Source organism: Silurus meridionalis, chromosome 17 (genome assembly GCF_014805685.1).
Source record: "Silurus meridionalis isolate SWU-2019-XX chromosome 17, ASM1480568v1, whole genome shotgun sequence".
Taxonomy (NCBI): Eukaryota; Metazoa; Chordata; class Actinopteri; order Siluriformes; family Siluridae; genus Silurus; species Silurus meridionalis.
In genome coordinates, this window is record NC_060900.1 from 9,322,457 (window position 1) to 9,335,435 (window position 12,979).

General features: G+C 45.4%; 5 non-coding genes across 5 annotated transcripts; all 5 read right to left on the bottom strand.

Annotated features, from left to right (window-relative positions):
- Positions 1-3,301: 3,301 nt before the first annotated feature.
- On the bottom strand, positions 3,302-3,373 carry trnaa-ugc. Its single transcript has one exon. It is a non-coding gene; the product is annotated as a tRNA-Ala (tRNA).
- Positions 3,374-3,583: 210 nt separating this feature from the next.
- On the bottom strand, positions 3,584-3,655 carry trnat-cgu. The gene has a single exon. It is a non-coding gene; the product is annotated as a tRNA-Thr (tRNA).
- A 212-nt stretch (positions 3,656-3,867) lies between these two features.
- trnaa-ugc lies at positions 3,868-3,939 on the bottom strand. Its single transcript has one exon. It is a non-coding gene; the product is annotated as a tRNA-Ala (tRNA).
- Positions 3,940-4,341: 402 nt separating this feature from the next.
- On the bottom strand, positions 4,342-4,413 carry trnaa-ugc. The gene has a single exon. It is a non-coding gene; the product is annotated as a tRNA-Ala (tRNA).
- Positions 4,414-12,807: 8,394 nt separating this feature from the next.
- Positions 12,808-12,879, bottom strand: trnaa-ugc. The gene has a single exon. It is a non-coding gene; the product is annotated as a tRNA-Ala (tRNA).
- Between the last annotated feature and the right edge of the window lie 100 nt (positions 12,880-12,979).

Below are 12,979 nucleotides of genomic sequence, written 5' to 3' on the forward strand. Positions count from 1 at the left end.
GAAAGCAAGAAAAAGAGACGTGGTGGTGGAATGAGGAAGTGCAGGAGAGCATAAGGAGAAAGAGGTTGGCAAAACAGAAGTGGGATAGACAGAGTGATGAGAAAAGTAAGGAGAAAGATGCGGCAGCAGGTAAAGAGGGATGTGGCGAAAGCCAAGGAAAAGGCATATGAGGAGCTGTATAAGAGGTTGGACACTAAGGAAGGAGAAAAGGATTTATAACGATTGGCCAGGCAGAGGGACCGAGCTGGGAAGGATGTACTGCAAGTTAGAGCAGTAAAGGATGGAGAGGAAATGTGTTGACTAGTGAGGAGATTGTGTTGAGAAGGTGGAGGGAGTATTTTGAGCAGCTGATGAATGAGGAAAATCAGAGAGAGAGAAGGTTGGACGATGTGGAGTTGGTGAAGCAGGATGTAGATAGGATTAGTAAGGAGGAAGTGAGAGCAGCGATTAAGAGGATGAAGAGTGGAAAGTCGGTTGGACCAGATGACATACCGGTAGAAGCGTGGAGATGTTTAGGAGAGATGGCAGTGGAGTTTTTGACCAGGTTGTTTAACAGGATTTTGGAAGGTGAGAAGAGTCCTTGAGGAATGGAGAAGAAGTGTGCTGGTACCGATCTTTAAGCATAAAGGAGATGTGCAGTCTTGCAGTAATTACAGGGGAATTAAGTTGATCAGTCACACCATGAAGTTATGGGAAAGAGTAGTGGAAGACAGGCTGAGAGAAGAGGTGACCATCTGTGAGCAACAGTATGGTTTTATGCCGAGGAAGAGCACCACAGATGCCTTATTTGCTTTGAGGATGTTGATGGAGAAGTATAGAGAAGGACAGAAGAAATTGCATTGTGTATTTGTGGATTTAGAGAAAGCGTCGACAGAGTGCCAAGAGAGGAGTTGTGGTATTGTATGAGGAAGTCAGGTGTGTCAGAGAAGTATGTGAGGGTGGTGCAGGACATGTATGAGGACAGTGTGACGGCAGTGAAGTGTGCAGTAGGTACGTCAGACTGGTTCAGGGTGAAGGTTGGACTGCATCAAGGATCGGCCCTGAGCCCTTTCCTGTTTGCAGTGGTGATGGACAGGTTGACGGACGAGGTCAGACAGGAGTCTCCCTGGACTATGATGTTTGCGGATGATATTGTGATTTGTGGTGAGAGTAGGGAGCAGGTTGAGAAGAGCCTGGAGAGGTGGAGATATGCGTTGGAGAGAAGGGGAATGAGAGTCAGTAGGAGTAAGACAGAGTACATGTGTGTGAATGAGAGGGAGGGGAGTGGAGTGATGCAGTTGCAGGGAGAAGGGGTGGAAAAGGTGGGGGAGTTCAGGTACCTGGGGTCAACAGTGCAAAGTAATGGAGAGTGTGTTAGAGAAGTAAAGAAAAGAGTGCAGGCAGGGTGAAGTGGGTGGAGAAAAGTGGCAGGAGTGATTTGTGATAGAAGAGTATCTGCAAGAATGAAAGGGAAAGTTTATAGGGCTGTGGTGAGACCTGCGATGTTGTATGGATTAGAGACAGTGGCATTGAGTAAAAGACAGGAGATGGAGCTGGAGGTAGCAGAGCTAAAGATGTTGAGGTTTTCGTTGGGAGTGACGAGGATGGACAAGATTAGAAATGAGTTTATTAGAGGGACAGTGCATGTAGGATGTTTTGTTGACAAGGTGAGGGAGGCGAGATTGAGATGGTTTGGACATGTGCAAAGGAGGGACATGAATTATATTGGTAGAAGAATGCTGAGGATGGAGCCACCAGGTAGGAGGAAAAGAGGAAGGCCAAGGAGGAGGTTCATGGATGTGGTGAGGGAAGACATGCAGGTAGTTGGTGTGAAAGAGGCAGATGTAGAGGACAGGGTGGTATGGAGACGGATGATCCGCTGTGGCGACCCCTAATGGGAGCAGCCGAAAGAAGAAGAAGAAGAAGAAAAGCAAAACGTGTGCACCAGTGTAAATAGGGAAAACTCAAAATTCCAATATGCAACATACCAGAATTTCTTTATTTTTAGTACATTTTTACTTCATGCTAATGAATCTAATTTTGTTCTTCTTGGCCATCACAAATAAAGAGGGAACCAGTTCATGTAAAACAACCAAATAGTTCACCAAACATAGAAGGTTTATGGTGTAAGAAGGTGCATCTACTGAGACTTGGTAAATACACAATGGCACATTGCTTATGCTGTCTTTTTTTACTTTGATTTTACGATTCTAGCGGTACTTCACAGAGGGTCTCAAATGAACCTTCAATGGGAATGAGATGAACAAAGTCCAAGTGGTACCAAACGTGCTTCCACAGTAGAAGCGTAAGCTGTTAATTTAGAAATCTTAAATGGGTATTGGATGAAGGCAATAGAGGTGGTAATGATCTGGATACAAATTAGGAGTGCTGGGTGCTGCAGCCATGCTAATACTGTTGTTCACAAAGGTTTTCCATCAAAGCAGCATGTTGGAAGGTCTCACTTGGTTGTTTTATCTCAACTTGATATGTATCTCAGGTAATATGGGCTGTAGTGAGATAGGTTACAACTGGAAGCAGAAACATTTAGGAGGTTGCCTAAATTATCTCTTTAAAGAAACAATGAAATTGAAAAATAGAAAAATGAAAGGGAAAGTTTATAGGACTGTGGTGAGACCTGCGATGTTGTATGGATTAGAGACAGTGGCATTGAGTAAAAGACAGGAGGTGGAGCTGGAGGTAGCAGAGCTGAAGATGTTAAGGTTTTCGTTGGGAGTGACGAGGATGGACAAGATTAGAAATGAGTTTATTAGAGGGACAGCACATGTAGCATGTTTTGGTGACAAGGTGAGGGAGGCGAGATTGAGATGGTTTGGACATGTGCAGAGAAGGGACATGAATTATATTGGTAGAAGAATGCTGAAGATGGAGCCACCAGGTAGGAGGAAAAGAGGAAGGCCAAGGAGGAGGTTCATGGATGTGGTGAGGGAAGACATGCAGGTAGTTGGTGTGAAAGAGGCAGATGTAGAGGACAGGGTGGTATGGAGACGGATGATCCGCTGTGGCGACCCCTAATGGGAGCAGCCGAAAGAAGAAGAAGAAGAAATGGGTATTGGACGAAGGCAATAGAGGTGTTAATGATCTGCATACACATTAGGAGTGCTGGGTGCTGGGTGCTGAAGCCATGCTAAAACTGTTGTTCACAAAGGTTTTCCATCAAAGCAGAATGTTGGAAGGTCTCACTTGGTTGTTTTATCTCAACTTGATATGTATCTCAGGTAATATGGGCTGTAGTGAGATAGGTTACAACTGGAAGCAGAAACATTTAGGAGGTTGCCTAAATTATCTCTTTAAAGAAACAACCTGGAGATGCTGGGGGTTGAACCCAGGACCTCATACATGCAAAGCAAGCGCTCTACCACTGAGCTACATCCCCAGCTGTATCTGTTGAAGTGTAGGGCATTCAGCCCAGGACCTCACGCTTGCAGATTACAAACAATATTAAAAATCCCAAAACACAAATCCCCTGCGATTTGAGCTTTGCCTGAAGAACACAAAGGCAAATCTAGAAGCTGGTTCAAGCTGAACAGAAATTTAATTGAACTGCACGAGATGAAAGTGAGCAAAGAAGAATGACTCACCAAACAGGCATGAATGGGGATTGAACCCATGATTTTCGGTTTACGAGACCGACGCCTTGTGACTTGGCCATCATGCCATTTAAGAGAGCTTGCGAGTGTTATTCAACATATCAACTCACTTTAAAATCTCCAAGCATCTCCGAGCATGCTTTTGTTGCGCAATATGCACTGACATTCAAGTTTCATAATCAATCCATATTTTTGGAGCTCACATGACTGACGACCATACAACAAGAATATGCGGGCACCTAAAACTTATAGTCATTTTATGCATTATAAAGAAGTAGCTTGGAGAGGCTGGGGATTGAACCCAGGACCTCATACATGCAAAGCATGCGCTCTACCGCTGAGCTACATCCCCAGCTGGACCTGTTGAAGTGTAAGGGATTCAGACCAGGACCATACGCTTGCAAATTAAATCTATTATTAAACATCCCAAAAGACACATTCCCTGCAATTTGAGCTTTGCCAAAAGAACACAAAGAAATTTTATTGAACTGGACAAGATGAAAGTGAGCAAAGATACAACAAACAGGGATGAATGGGAATTGAACCCATGATCTTCGGTTTACAAGACCGACGCCTTGCCACTTGCCCATCATGCAACTTAAAAGAGCTGCGTGTGTCATTCAACATACCAACTCACCATAAACTAAAGTGTTGCGTAATATTCACTGACATTTTTGGAGCTCACATGACTCACAACAAGAATATGCGCACATCTAAGACTTATAGACATTTTATGCATTATAAAGAAGTAGCTTGGAGATGCTGGGGATTGAACCCAGGACCTCATACATGCAAAGCATGCACTCTACCACTAAGCTACATCCCCAGGTAAGCGCCTACAACTGACGGCTGGAGATTGGCATCAAACCAAGCAACTCATTTAAAAAAAAAAAAAAAACAGTTTTTTAAAGCATGCACCCGGAAAATTTGCTGAGAAAAACGATTTTTCTCCTTGGCCATCATGAACAAACAGGAAAACTGTACATGTTGAAAAACCAAATAGTTCACCAAACTAAAGCATGCTTTTGATGAGTGATATGCACTGACATCCAAGCTTTCATAATCAATCCATATTTTTGGAGCTCACATGACTCACGACCAAACAACATGATTATGTTCACAGAAATGTATTGGAACTGCTGAGGACAACGCCGTCATACTTGGACATCTTGCCTCAACAGGGACCCGGCACATGGTATGCAAACAATCAGGTCATCAAAAGCAAAAAGAGGGTTGCGTTAGGAAGGGCATCCAGCGTAAAAACATGTGCCAAATCAAATATGAGGGGTCACAAATAAGAATTTCATACCGGATCGGTCGAGGCCCGGGTTAACAACGACCGCCACAGGTATCGTTAGCCGACAGGGTACCGGTGGAAATTGGGCTACCGTTGGCCGAAGGAGGAGAGGGAGAGGAGGAAGACGTCTACAGAGATGGCAGGGAAAGGAGCAGTGTAGGAGACTGGAGGTTCGGGTTGGTACGTTTAATGTTGGTACTATGACAGGTAAAGGGAGAGAGGTAGCTGATATGATGGAGAGGAGAAAGGTAGATATGCTGTGTGTTCAGGAGACCAAGTGGAAAGGGAGTAAGGCCAGGAACATTGGAGGTGGATTTAAACTGCTCTATCATGGTGTGCATGGGAAGAGAAATGGTGTAGTGGTGATTCTGAAGGAAGAGTACAGTAAGATTGTAGTGGAGGTGAAGAGAGTTTCTGATAGGGTGATGATCGTGAAGGTGGAAGTTGAAGGGATAATGATAAATGTCATCAGTGCTTATGCTCCACAAGTTGGCTGTGAGATGGAGGAGAAGGAAAAATTCTGGAGTGAATTAGTGGTAGATGGTGTACCTAGGAAAGAACGATTGGTGATTGGGGCAGACTTTAATGGGCATGTAGGTGAAGGGAACAGAGGTGATGAGGAGGTGATGGGTAGGTATGGTTTTAAGGAGAGGAATGTGGAAGGGCAAATGGTGGTAGATTTTGCTAAAAGGATGGAAATGGCAGTGGTGAACACTTATTTTAAGAAGAAGGAGGATCTTAGGGTGACGTATAAGAGTGGAGGAAGGTGCACACAGGTGGACTATGTGTTATGCAGGAGATGCAACCTGAAGGAGATTGGAGACTGTAAGGTGTTGGCAGGGGACAGTGTAGCTAGACAGTATCGGATGGTGGTCTGTAGAATGGTTTTGGAGGTGAAGAAGAAGAGGAGGAGAGTGAGGACTGAAAGAAGAATAAGATGGTGGAAACTGAAGGAGGAAGACTGTAGTGTGAGGTTCAGGGAAGAGGTCAGACAGAGGTTTGGTGGTGGTGAAGAGATGCTGGATGATTGGGCAACTACTGCAGGAGTGATGAGGGAGGCAGCTAGAAAAGTACTTGGTGTGACATCTGGAAATAGAAAGCAAGACAAGGAGACGTGGTGGTGGAATGAGGAAGTGCAGGAGAGCATAAGGAGAAAGAGGTTGGCAAAACAGAAGTGGGATAGACAGAGTGATGAGAAAAGTAAGCGGGAGTACAAGGAGATGCGGCAGCAGGTAAAGAGGGATGTGGCGAAAGCCAAGGAAAAGGCATATGAGGAGCTGTATAAGAGGTTGGACACTAAGGAAAGAGAAAAGGATTTATACCGATTGGCCAGGCAGAGGGACTGAGCTGGGAAGGATGTACTGCAAGTTAGAGCAGTAAAGGATGGAGAGGGAAATGTGTTGACTAGTGAGGAGAGTGTGTTGAGAAGGTGGAGGGAGTATTTTGAGCAGCTGATGAATGAGGAAAATCAGAGAGAGAGAAGGTTAGACGATGTGGAGTTGGTGAAGCAGGATGTAGATAGGATTAGTAAGGAGGAAGTGAGAGCAGCGATTAAGAGGATGAAGAGTGGAAAGTCGGTTGGACCAGATGACATACCGGTAGAAGCGTGGAGATGTTTAGGAGAGATGACAGTGGAGTTTTTGACCAGGTTGTTTAACAGGATTTTGGAAGGTGAGAAGATGCCTGAGAAATGGAGAAGAAGTGTGCTGGTACCGATCTTTAAGCATAAAGGAGATGTGCAGTCTTGCAGTAATTACAGGGGAATTAAGTTGATCAGTCACACCATGAAGTTATGGGAAAGAGTAGTGGAAGCCAGGCTGAGAGAAGAGGTGACCATCTGTGAGCAACAGTATGGTTTCATGCCGAGGAAGAGCACCACAGATGCCTTATTTGCTTTGAGGATGTTGATGGAGAAGTATAGAGAAGGACAGAAGGAATTGCATTGTGTATTTGTGGATTTAGAGAAAGCGTACGACAGAGTGCCAAGAGAGGAGTTGTGGTATTGTATGAGGAAGTCAGGTGTGTCAGAGAAGTATGTGAGGGTGGTGCAGGACATGTATGAGGACAGTGTGACGGCAGTGAAGTGTGCAGTAGGTACGACAGACTGGTTCAGGGTGAAGGTTGGACTGCATCAAGGCCCTGAGCCCTTTCCTGTTTGCAGTGGTGATGGACAGGTTGACGGACGAGGTCAGACAGGAGTCTCCCTGGACTATGATGATGATATTGTGATTTGTGGTGAGAGTAGGGAGCAGGGTGAGAAGAGCCTGGAGAGGTGGAGATATGCGTTGGAGAGAAGGGGAATGAGAGTCAGTAGGAGTAAGACAGAGTACATGTGTGTGAATGAGAGGGAGGGGAGTGGAGTGATGCAGTTGCAGGGAGAAGAGGTGGAAAAGGTGGGGGAGTTCAGGTACCTGGGGTCAACAGTGCAAAGTAATGGAGAGTGTGTTAGAGAAGTAAAGAAAAGAGTGCAGGCAGGGTGGAGTGGGTGGAGAAAAGTGGCAGGAGTGATTTGTGATAGAAGAGTATCTGCAAGAATGAAAGGGAAAGTTTATAGGGCTGTGGTGAGACCTGTGATGTTGTATGGATTAGAGACAGTGGCATTGAGTAAAAGACAGGAGATGGAGCTGGAGGTAGCAGAGCTAAAGATGTTGAGGTTTTCGTTGGGAGTGACGAGGATGGACAAGATTAGAAATGAGTTTATTAGAGGGACAGCGCATGTAGGATGTTTTGGTAACAAGGTGAGGGAGGCGAGATTGAGATGGTTTGGACATGTGCAAAGGAGGGACATGAATTATATTGGTAGAAGAATGCTGAGGATGGAGCCACCTGGTAGCCACCCTAGTAGTCAAGATGTCGCCGGTGAGGTCGGCTGCCGTCACGACTGCTCCGGCTACGGTTTTTCTTTTTTTGTTTATTTTATACTTTTATTTAACTAGTTTTATTTCCATCTACACAAGATGGACACCATTAGATATGACAGAGACACTCTTATATCTATTGGTGTACAATGCACTCACCTTTCGGCGCTTTTAAACCCGGACCCATGCTGGCCGAGAGAGATCCTGAGGGTGAACAAAGGACGCGACCCGTACCGGCGTCCGCGAGGGAAACGAGCCGGCGTCAGGAACAGGCTGAGGGCACACCGCGCTCCCTTACCTAGTATCCTGTTAGCCAACGTCCAGTCACTGGAGAACAAGCTCGACGACCTCAGGGCAAGGGTCAAGTTCCAGAGAGACATTCAGGACTGCAACCTTCTCTGCTTCACCGAGACATGGCTGAACCCAGCGGTACCGGACCACGCCATCCAGCCGGCCGAGTTCTTCTCGGTTTACCGCATGGACAGAACATTGGAGTCGGGGAAGTCAAGAGGAGGTGGAGTGTGTCTGATGGTGAACAAACACTGGTGCGACAGCGCGGGCATTGTTCCTCTTTCACGCTCCTGCACACCAAACCTGGAACTACTGACCATCAAATGTCGGCCCTTCTATCTACTTTGGGAATTCAGCTCGGTCAAAGTCAGTGCCGTTTATATTCCACCTCAAGCGGACACGGACACTGCAGTATGGGACTTACATGAGTCATTAACGCAACAACAAACACGCTGCGCTCATTGTGGTCGGAGATTTCAACAGTGCCAACCTCAAGCGCGCACTCCCGAACTTTTATCAGCACATCACCTGCCCCACCAGGGGCGAAAGAACACTGGACCACTGCTACACAACATTTAAGAACAGCTACAAGGCACAATCACGTCCACCGTTTGGGAAATCGGACCATGCTGCCATCTTCCTCATGCCTGTTTACAAACAAAGGCTAAAACAGGAAGCTCCGGTTCAGAGGGAGGTCGCGCGCTGGACTGACCAATCGGTGGCCGCTCTGCAGGACGCTTTGGATGACGCAGACTGGGACATGTTTCGGCGCAGCTCTGATGACGTCAACATGTTTACGGAAGCGGTTGTGGGATTCATCGGGAAACTAACGGATGATATGGTGCAAAAAAACACCATCAGCATGACGTGAGGATGGCATTCAAGAGAGTGAATACCAGGAAGGCAGCAGGACCAGATGGAATCACAGGTCGGGTTCTGAAAGCCTGCGCTGACCAGCTAGCACCGGTGTTCACTGAGATATTCAACCTCTCTCTGGAACAGTCTGTTGTCCCCTCATGTTTTAAACAGTCCACTATTGTCCCTGTCCCGAAGAAACCCCAGCCCGCCTGCCTAAATGACTATCGCCCTGTAGCTCTGACCTCAGAGGTGATGAAGTGCTTTGAGAGACTGGTCAGACACTTCATCACTGCCTCACTACCGGACACACTGGACCCACTACAGTTTGCGTACCGTCAGAACCGTTCGACTGAGGACGCAATTGCACATCTACTCCACACTACTATCAGCCACCTGGACCAAAGAAACGGGAATTACACAAAGATGTTGTTCGTGGACTACAGTTCAGCGTTCAACACCATAATTCCCCCCACACTCACCTCTAAGTTGGAGGTCCTGGGACTCAGCCTGCCGCTGTGTCAATGGATCTCAAACTTCCTGACGGACAGACCACAAGCTGTACGGGTGGGAAAACACACCTCATCCACCTCACCCTCAGCACTGGAGCTCCCCAGGGTTGTGTTCTGAGCCCCCTGCTGTACTCACTGTACACATATGACTGTGTGGCCACTTCCAACTCCACAACCATCATCAAGTTTGCTGACGACACCGTTGTGGTGGGCCTGATCTCCAACAACAACGAGACGGCCTACCTACAGGAGGTTAAAAACCTGGAGAGATGGTGCCAGGAGAACAACCTTCTCCTGAACGTCAGCAAGACTAAGGAGTTGATCGTGGACTTCAGCACGAAGCAGGAGCGGTCATACCAACCGCTAAACATCTGCGGGACTCCAGTGGAAAGAGTGGACAGTTTCCGGTACCTGGGTGTTCACATCACACAGGACCTGTCTTGGTCCTGTCACATCAACACCCTGGTGAAGAAGGCCCGGCAGCGTCTGTACCATCTGAGACGCTTAAGGGACTTTAAACTACCCTCTCAGGTGCTTAAGACTTTTTAGACTTGCACCATTGAGAGCGTTCTGACGGGTAGCATCACTTCCTGGTTCGGGAACAGCACCATGCAGGACAGACGAGCCCTCCAGAGGGTGGTGCGTTCAGCTGAACGTACCATCCACACCGAGCTCCCTGACCTGCAGGACATCTACAGCACGCGGTGCAGGACCAGAGCAAGGAAAATTGTGAAGGACCTCAGCCATCCCAACAATGGACTCTTTTCTCTGTTGCGTTCGGGGAAACGCTTCCGCTCCCTGAAGGCGAACACAGAGAGAATGAGGAGGAGCTTCTTCCCGCAGGCCATTCGGTCTTTAAACCAGGAAACACCCAGGATCTAAAAACTGGCCCACTCTCTCCATTACACCCTTTTTTTTCCCCTGCACAATCACACTTTTCGTGCTACGGCACATTATACACTGGACTTGCACAGCACAGTGCACTTTACTTTTCATATTTTCATTTTCTTTTTCATATTTATTTCATATTTCTTATATTCTTTTTTTATACCACACCATTCCGCACAAGGACACTTTACACCACACCTTACTGCACACTGACACTCATGGACAATCAAAAACATGCCTAACTTGTTTACTGTTTACTGTTGTTTACTGGTTAACTGCACACTGCCATAAACATTTTCTGTGTATGTGTATATATAGGTATATATGTATATGTATGTATATATACATATATATTTAGATATCTTTATATCTTTATTTATCTGCCTTCTTTTTCTTACTATATTTTTCTTAAATTTTGTTATTATATTTATATTGTTATTCCCCTTTTTACCCTATTTTATTCCCTCATGCCGGACCGTCGTTAAAAGCATTTCACTGCATGTCGTACCCTGTATGTATGTGTATGTGACAAATAAAATTTGATTTGATTTGATTTGATTTGAGGAGGAAAAGAGGAAGGCCAAGGAGGAGGTTCATGGATGTGGTGAGGGAAGACATGCAGGTAGTTGGTGTGAAAGAGGCAGATGTAGAGGACAGGGTGGTATGGAGACGGATGATCCGCTGTGGTGACCCCTAATGGGAGCAGCCGAAAGAAGAAGAAGAAGAAAAGCAAAAAGGTGTGCACCAGTGTAAATTGGGAAAACTCAAAATTCCAATATGCAACATACCAGAATTTTTTTTATTTTTAGTACATTTTTACTTCATGCTACTGAATCTAATTTTGTTCTTCTTGGCCATCACAAATAAAGAGGGAACCAGTTCATGTAAAACAACCAAATAGTTCACCAAACATAGAAGGTGTATGGTGTAAGAAGGTGCATCTACTGAGACTTGGTAAATACACAATGGCACATTGCTTATGCTGTCTTTTTTTACTTTGATTTTACGATTCTAGCGGTACTTCACAGTGGGTCTCAAATGAACCTTCAATGGGAATGAGATGAACAAAGTCCGAGTGGTACCAAACGTGCTTCCACAGTAGAAGCATAAGCTGTTAATTTAGAAATCTTAAATGGGTATTGGACGAAGGCAATAGAGGTGTTAATGATCTGCATACACATTAGGAGTGCTGGGTGCTGAAGCCATGCTAAAACTGTTGTTCACAAAGGTTTTCCATCAAAGCAGCATGTTGGAAGGTCTCACTTGGTTGTTTTATCTCAACTTGATATGTATCTCAGGTAATATGGGCTGTAGTGAGATAGGTTACAACTGGAAGCAGAAACATTTAGGAGGTTGCCTAAATGATGTCTTTAAAGAAACAATGAAATTGAAAAATTGAAAAATGAAAGGGAAAGTTTATAGGACTGTGGTGAGACCTGCGATGTTGTATGGATTAGAGACAGTGGCATTGAGTAAAAGACAGGAGGTGGAGCTGGAGGTAGCAGAGCTGAAGATGTTAAGGTTTTCGTTGGGAGTGACGAGGATGGACAAGATTAGAAATGAGTTTATTAGAGGGACAGCACATGTAGCATGTTTTGGTGACAAGGTGAGGGAGGCGAGATTGAGATGGTTTGGACATGTGCAGAGAAGGGACATGAATTATATTGGTAGAAGAATGCTGAAGATGGAGCCACCAGGTAGGAGGAAAAGAGGAAGGCCAAGGAGGAGGTTCATGGATGTGGTGAGGGAAGACATGCAGGTAGTTGGTGTGAAAGAGGCAGATGTAGAGGACAGGGTGGTATGGAGACGGATGATCCGCTGTGGCGACCCCTAATGGGAGCAGCCGAAAGAAGAAGAAGAAGAAAAGCAAAAAGGTGTGCACCAGTGTAAATTGGGAAAACTCAAAATTCCAATATGCAACATACCAGAATTTCTTTATTTTTAGTACATTTTTACTTCATGCTACTGAATCTAATTTTGTTCTTCTTGGCCATCACAAATAAAGAGGGAACCAGTTCATGTAAAACAACCAAACAGTTCACCAAACATAGAAGGTGTATGGTGTAAGAAGGTGCATCTACTGAGACTTGGTAAATACACAATGGCACATTGCTTATGCTGTCTTTTTTTACTTTGATTTTACGATTCTAGCGGTACTTCACAGTGGGTCTCAAATGAACCTTCAATGGGAATGAGATGAACAAAGTCCGAGTGGTACCAAACGTGCTTCAACAGTAGAAGCGTAAGCTGTTAATTTAGAAATCTTAAATGGGTATTGGACGAAGGCAATAGAGGTGTTAATGATCTGCATACACATTAGAGTGCTGGGTGCTGAAGCCATGCTAAAACTGTTGTTCACAAAGGTTTTACATCAAAGCAGCATGTTGGAAGGTCTCACTTGGTTGTTTTATCTCAACTTGATATGTATCGCAGGTAATATGGGCTGTAGTGAGATAGGTTAAAACTGGAAGCAGAAACATTTAGGAGGATGCCTAAATTATGTCTTTAAAGAAACAACCTGGAGATGCTGGGGATTGAACCCAGGACCTCATACATGCAAAGCATGCGCTCTACCGCTGAGCTACATCCCCAGCTGGACCTGTTGAAGTGTAAGGATTCAGACCAGGACCATACGCTTGCAAATTAAATCTATTATTAAACATCCCAAAAGACACATTCCTCCAATTTGAG